Source organism: Sminthopsis crassicaudata, chromosome 5, assembly GCF_048593235.1.
Source record: "Sminthopsis crassicaudata isolate SCR6 chromosome 5, ASM4859323v1, whole genome shotgun sequence".
NCBI classification, from domain to species: Eukaryota; Metazoa; Chordata; class Mammalia; order Dasyuromorphia; family Dasyuridae; genus Sminthopsis; species Sminthopsis crassicaudata.
In genome coordinates, this window is record NC_133621.1 from 272,447,984 (window position 1) to 272,455,950 (window position 7,967).

At 31.6% G+C, this 7,967-nt stretch overlaps 1 long non-coding RNA gene across 1 annotated transcript; it reads right to left on the bottom strand.

Annotated features, from left to right (window-relative positions):
* Positions 1 to 1,851: 1,851 nt before the first annotated feature.
* Positions 1,852 to 7,567, bottom strand: LOC141543064 (uncharacterized). Its single transcript, XR_012482316.1, has 4 exons — positions 7,488 to 7,567; positions 5,481 to 5,548; positions 3,855 to 3,933; positions 1,852 to 1,941 (listed from the first exon to the last, which is right to left on the bottom strand). It is a non-coding gene; the product is annotated as an uncharacterized LOC141543064 (long non-coding RNA).
* Positions 7,568 to 7,967: the final 400 nt, after the last annotated feature.

Here is a 7,967-nt window from a genome sequence, read left to right on the forward strand (position 1 = left end):
GTGCAGTGATGTAAACTATTTTAGTCATATTGTGAAAGAAAACGCAAGCTCCTTAAAAACCCTAAGAAAAATAATTTTTAAAAAATTATGCTTTGATATTTTTTTTCCCCTCTAGAGGTAGATAGCATTTTTCATTTAAGTTCTTTGGAATTATCTTAGATCATTGTTCGCTGAGAGTAGCTAAGTTATTGTGAGTTCCTCATTGTGCAATATTATGTACAATGTTCTCTTGATCTTAAGTCTTCCTAAGTTTTTTCTGAAATCAGTCTGCTATTGAGTTCTTATGGTATAATATTCTGTTACAGTCATATCACAACTTGTTCAGCTGTTCCTCAATTAACCATCTTTCCCTTAGTTTCCATTTCTTTGTCACTATAAAAATATTTTTGAATATTTAGGTCCTTTTCCTTTTCTATCTCTTTTGGATGCGAACCTAGTGGTATTGCTGGTTCAAATCGTATGCAAAATGTTATAGTCCTTTGGGCATGGTTTCAAATTGCTCTCCAAAATATTTGGATCACTTTACAACTTGGTACAACATTAGTGTTACAATTTTCAATCAATTTTCGTTTAGCTCCAGGCTTTAAATCAAATGGAAAACAAAGGAAAGAGTTAACATAAAATGTCCGATTCTCACCTGAAAATTATAACATGTTTGTTACCATATTCTGTTAGTTTATATTTAAATTACGTCTCTGATTTAAAGATCTATTATAATAATAGTTAATAGTTAATTATAAAAATAGTTAAAGAACTATTCTGACTTCATAAAAATAAGTTCTAACTTTAAAAGAACTCAAGGACAAGGACAGGCAAATTAAATTTGAACTTAAAAAGAAGACAACTATTTCTACTGCATGTTAGTTCACTAGTTCATTCTAGTGCTAATATTTTAGATCATAAAATTTTTTGAATAAGAAATAATTTTGAAAGGAAATTACTCCAGAATCCACTAGAAAATTTTCTTACAATTAAAACTTTTGGTGAAAAAAAACCCCACAAGCAACTCACATTCCAATTTTTTAAATTGTAAATTTTAAGTTTTGTTTTTAGCAAATGATATATGGTTATTTCACTTATCATTTCAAAGTTGATAAGGCAAAATAGACACCAGAATTGGTAAATAAAAATCCTTTCAAAATAAGCATTCAGTTCTTGACATGGAAGAATTGAAATAAGATATCCATCACATTTTACTAAGTTATGCTATTTATTATGTGAATTAACAAAAGACAGATGTGTTCCCTATTGGAACTCATAAATAATAAGTAAGGAGCCATTAGAAGGAAGATGCTATGAAGTGGAGAGTAACTCATAGTCCTGAAAAGAATTGAGAAAAAAAATCTTTTTCAGAAGCACATCTTTTAGAGGAGCAACCCTCCCCTTAAAGGGGCTCACACCATGTATGGGAGGAGGGAAATATAAAGGAATAAGGCAGTCTGGGAAACGAAGTTCCAGCATGAGCATTTTAACATTTGCTGACAAGGGAAGAGCATAAGTTGGTTTCAGAATTCACATTAAAAGCCTATTTTCTTTTTTAAAAATCATGATACCAAGCTAATGGAGAGAGAGCAGACAAGCTAAAGAAGGCAGAGAAAAAGATTCTGGATTTAGAATAGAGAAAAAAACCCCACAAAAACCTTCACTTACATGGAAATATTTTAAAATCATTAAATTGATAAAGTAACCTGTAAGAATAGTAAGATGTTATTTAGTTGTTCCTTAATGTCCAGTTCTCCTTGTGTTTTAATTCAGGTATTTCTAAATGATACTTAACATTAACTTCTTCAAATTCCTTTTCTTCCTTTCCAGCTTGTCATTATTCTTTTGCAGACTTTTGCTAGAAAATGATTCTTCTTGAATTATTTTATTCATTAATTCCAACTGCATAAACTTTGAGAATGCTGCGTCCAATTGTCTTCTAAGGTCTTGAATATGTTTCTATAAAATATCAATTCAGCTAATTACACAAAAGAAAGGTGACAGCTCCAAAATGTTTTTCCTAAATTAATTATTTAAATACATTTAGACACTTCAAAGATAGGATGAAACCATGGAATTACATTACTAGCTTTTATATAAAGTCTGCATAATAAACATTATTTCTTTCCACCTTTCTCCAGGTTAATTGTAATTGTAATTGTAAGTTCTATTGTGGAAACTTTCCCATTGTTACTTGTTCCAAAACCCTTTCCTGGCTAACATTGTATCTCTTGCTTTTGGGAAACTTAGAATGTTAAGAAATCAATTATTTTTGAGAAATATTGATGAGAACTGCAGGACAACAAGTTAATTGACAGTAAAATAAAATATTTCTAAGTAGTCACTTGTCATTATTTAAACAAATAAGGATGGGTTGAGAGAGTAATATGAAATACCAAATCCAAGGTACATGTGAAAAATTCACAAGGACATTCTCTTTGCCAAAAGGTATCTTTATTTATGAGAAGAATTTATGACAAAACAAAAAGATGAAATTGGCCCCAGGAGGGGTAAATAGAAATAGAAATAGATTTGGGAGAGCAATAGAGTTAGCAAAGAAAGGTATTTGGAAGAAGCCATTAAAGGAATATGCTATAAGCTGTGAGTACCCTTTTGAATGGCAGGCTAAATGCATAGAAAAGCTTAGCAGTCTAAAGAGTTAGGTATAGTAGGAAGATGTTATGGGAAGAGAGAGAGTTAACTCATAGCTGACTTAGTTCCAGAAAGAACATCATAAGCACACCTTTTATAGGGTAAATATAAACTTGGGGTTTCTCAGGGGAGGAGAGGAAGTATTACAAAAGAGATAAAGGATGCTTATTGAGATATTGAGGGCTTAACCAAACATTCTGCAAGTTTCTATCATAGATATTTTAAAAGGGAGCCTAAGTTCCCAAGATGAGAATTTTAGCATTTCTTGATAAGGAAGAGTTTTGCAATTCACATATATAGTATATGTATAGTACCAGTACACCATAGCACCAATTTGCAAATGTTATCTCATAAAAGCTCTTTAGGGCTTTCCCCTTACTTTAGGTAGATATCAGAACTGAGGAAATGTCTCAATATCATCAAATACTAGAATCTTAAAAAAATAACCCAGTAGCTTTAGATGAATTCATTTATTAGTCATTTTTCCAGGAGGAGGAAAATCTTTCCTTCCCTAAAATAGAAAAATAATGTATGGAGAATATTGTATTGTAAGTGTTTTAATTCATTTACTGGTAGAAGGTATTGAAAATCTATAACTTCCTTCTCTTAAATCACTTTAAGTCCTGTTTTATAGAGTGAATCTTTAACTTTTACATCAATTTACATTATGAACTTTCTTAACGGCAATAGTGATCACCTTGCAATCAAACTATTGCTTTATTTATGCTTTGTCATTTTAAAATCTCTTAAAGCAATACTCTTTTCAAATTGTTTCTGCCTAGTAGTCATCTTTTGGTGTAGTATTTTTATTTTTAGGATTGTAGCAGAGCTCTTTGTTCTAAGAGGCCCTGCAGATATTGCCCCTAAATGTTTCAGCACTTCAAAAAGTTTTTTAGAAACCACCTATTTCTCTTAGAAAATTGTTTCTTTCCATCTTTGCAAACCCAACCTCAGTGTATCCAATCAGAAAGCCAAGTTATGGCATCAAATAATAATCTGATGTGATGCCAATATTAATAATTATACAGAGAAAAAAATTCATCTCTCCCATAACAATGATTAACACCACCAGCATCCCAAATCAATGTGAATTGTATTTGAATATCATATTACATTAACAACTGGATTTTTTACAATTAAAATTCTTACCATATTGTACCACTTAAAGAAAACAAAAAGGTTTTTAAAATGAGGAAAACTAAATCCCAGAGATGACTTACAAAACAGAAATTGATAGTTTCCCAAATGTTTTCATCTTGCTCTCCTGAATTTTCAAATGTGGCACATTCCATTTTAAATCTACAAAAGTAAATATAATTGTCACAAAATTTTGAAGAACTTTTTAAAATTAATTTACTTTAATAATTTCCTATAAAGTTCAAGATCTCACTTGCAAAGCCTGGAAGATAGATTTAAAGAGAAGTAAAAGAGGCTCCAATTTGGATTAATTAGAATGAAAACAACATGCACAGGTAAACATGTGAATGCAGTATATTTGGAGTAAATACAAAGTAACTGCAAAAAGGAATTAAAAAAGGAATACAGAAAGTCTTATTTAAGTGTTTTTTGGGGTGAGTTTTGATTAGAACTAGGCATTTGCAAGAGGTATATTCCATATTGTGGAATATGCAAATGCACGGAGATCAAAGGCAAAGAGAATTTGGAATCTGGGATATTAATATCAGGAAAAACAGCACTTCCTTCTAAGAAACTTTTATTTGTATATATCCAGTCCTATCTTCATATATAATGACATATTTAGACAAGAATATGTATCTATTTTAAGACACTTTCCTAAAACATTGTGATCTAAAAATCTCTGTGATTTGGAGTTGTGATTTCCTTGGTGTAGGAAGATACTGTCTACCTATTCAAACCTGCAAGCTCAAGTCTTCTTAAGTTTCTTGCCAGCACTGAGAGGTTCAGACTGTGACTCAGGCTCACAGTCAGTATATGTCAGAATCAGGATTTGAACTCTCCCCACTAAACTCAGTTCTCTTCTGATTGTTTCTGGAGATCAACTTTGCAAGAAACCTGTATTTTGATAATCCTTCAGAAATTCTTTCAAACCTATAAATTACGCTACACTACAACTGGCTATGAAAAATATATTATTCCTGGGGAAAAAATCCTGATAAGGCAGAGTTAGTTAAGATATTTTATGAAAGGACATTTTTTTTTGGAAGGGAGGTGCAGTAAGATAGGAACTTTTTATTGGAATAGCGAATTCTTCATGAGGAAATTCCTTCTAGCAGTTTGTATCTGTAACAGCTCTTCAATGTATATTTTTTAGAGAACTTTGTGGAAAATAAAACAACTAGCACAGGATGCACAGCAAGTAACAAGTCAGATATATAACATTTTCATGATTTGGTGGTAGGATATATATGTGTGTGTGTGTATGTGTGTGTGTGTGTGTGTGTGTGTCCGCCCAATATTTACACACATATATTTAGCAGTAATTTATATAGCTTATCCTTTGATTTCCAAAAATGGTCAAAGTAAAGCACTTGAGTAAACTGACAACATGAAAACCAGTATTTTCTGAAACATGTCCTCCAAAATCTGCTTTCCTACAGCTACATTTCTCATCTCATTTCTCCCTTTATGGGAGGTATATTCTGATTGGAGCCCAAGGCACTTTTGACATTCCCAGTATTGACTAAAATTTATTTATTTATTCATCTCAAAATAAGTTATACTTAAGCAGATTATTCTCCTTTCCCATTGAAAGAAAGGAATTAAAATAAATAATTGCATGATGTTGTATTATGAATATATTTATCATTTTGATTTGCTCTACAACTAGTCATAGCAGTAAAATATAAAAATGCTTTAATTCTTACTTTTGCATATGCTCTTCTAACTCATTATACTGCTGTGTCTCTCTTTTCTGTTCCTGAGATTCCTGCAACTATAAAAGTTCCAAAATGTTTCAAACTTTTCAACTTTAAAAATGAAATCATAATCTTATCCTTATCTATGAATTAGTGATGCCTATACTTAACTATTAATATAAATTTTACTAGTCCATCAGGTAGTAGTCCATTTCATAGACAAAACTATTGCATTTATATATTCCAAATGTCACTATATTTAATTCATTTTACATGGGCACATACACCTGAAATTACATATGTAGCACTGGACACTTCATTAGTGTAGATCACAGCCTTAAGAATGTTTCTTGGGGTCTTCCAAACCAACACGCTACACTAAAGATGTCTTGTGTACAATGATCAAGGTTATGCTTTTTGGTCTTTTTTTTCTTTTTTTTTTTTTTTTTTTTTTTTTTTTTTTTTCTTCTTGAGGCTGGTTTTAAGTGATTTGCCCAGGGTCACACAGCTAGGAAGTGTTAAGTGTCTGAGGCCAGATTTGAACTCGGGTCCTCCTGAATTCAAGGCTGGTGCTCTATCCACTGTGCCACCTAGCTGCCCCCTCAAGTTTATAAAGCTATATAATGAAAAACTCTGAGCGATAAACACATGTTTTAAGGTAAAGTGACTAGCCTCTGGAAAAGCAAATCTCCAAGCAAAGTGATTTGTCTCTGACTCCCTTCTCTCTCTCCCCTTTCTTCCTTTGTGTCTCCCTACCCTCCCTTCTCCTTCACTCTTTCTCTTTTAAATTACTTCCTTATATAATAAGCTATTTGGTGCTTGTTTACATGATAAATTGTATGAGCTTTTCCTATTTTGCATTGGCTTCAAGTCCGACTGAACATTCTTCAAGGACAAGAGAGCATGGATTTCTCACGATCTTGGTAAGCTAGTCAGAACCTGTCAATATAATTCACAGAACTGACATTCACTAATTGATGGACTAATAATTGAACAAATAATTTTCACCCGATTCTTATTTATCGCTTAAAGTTTGGTACCATTTTGCCCTGAATTCCATTTAACTGAGTTAATCCATATGGACAAAGATTTATTGCTTCCTTGCTATTCCTTATAAAGTTTAGTCCACACCTAGTTCCTAGAGTCCAGCTTGAAAACAAAGGCTTTTGTGAAAGTTAATATTTTAATCGTTGTGGTCCAAAAGGAATGGGAGGAAAATAAAGAGAATGAGGGATAAGGAAAACAAAGTGATTTGAGAAACAGAACTTATTCCATTCCAATACTTATTTCAAAACTAGAAATATTTCTCAAGCATACCAATATGAAAGATTAAGTTTTGAAAGGACTGAAACCAGTAATAAACCATTTCTTAGTAAATACCATTATACTGAAGTGAAGCAGGTAAAAGAACTATTTTTCAACATTAGGAAGTGTTTGTCAAAATATAAGAGACAATGATTACTTTTATAAATAACTGAAAATATTGTTTCTGGCAGAGAAACAAACATTCATTAAGTGCCTATTATGTGTCGGGCACTGTGTTAAGAGCTTTACAATTATTTTCTTGTTTGATTCTCACAACAACTCTGGAAGGTAAGTATTATTATCTTTATTTTACAGTTGAAGAAGCTAAGAAAGATTAAGTGACTTCCCCTAGGAAAACTCCAAAACTATCCAGATGCAAAGTTCTATTCCTATTTCCATCAAGCAGCCTGTGTGTCTGTGTGTGTGTGTGTGTGTGTGTGTGTGTGTGTGTGTGTGTTTATTTACATATACAAAAGATATACATGATTTATTTATTCTTACTTAGAAAAAAATCTCATCCCTCTGTGATGATAGATATAAATTATGAGTGAAAATAATTATCCCAATATAGAAATCATATAAATGGATACAAGTCTTGTTCTCTCAGTTTAAATGACAGGTACAAAATATAATATTGGTAAAAACAAAAGTGACGTAGTGAAAACACTTTTCATTAGTCAATGACAAATCACGGAATTTTTATATACGTACTTCACTTTCCATTTGATATATCTTCAGTAGTTGCTTCATTTCCAAAGCCTTTTGTGAAAGCATGGATTCTTCTTTTTGGGCAAGTTCTTGTTGAAGCTTTCTTATCATATCCTGATGGAAATATGTACATAGAATTTCTGCTACTGATTTCATATATTAGTATTGGCTTATGGGAAATAAATATACCTTCAAAGATAACTGATATCAATATTTTTATATAGAACTTAATATAGCATGAACATTTTCATGATTATCATTGATATAGAACTAGGAAAAGCCTTGGAATCATTTAATGCAACCATTTTGTTTTGTAGTTTAGAAAAATAAGAAAATAAGACTTTTTAAATAAAATTAAGTCATAAAAGTGTCATCGAGAAAAGGATGAGAACTTATTTCTTAAGACCACAAAGTTCTTTTGATGATACAACATACCTTTCATCCAAGCATGCATATTCCTCCTATGTATTTATATATGTATGG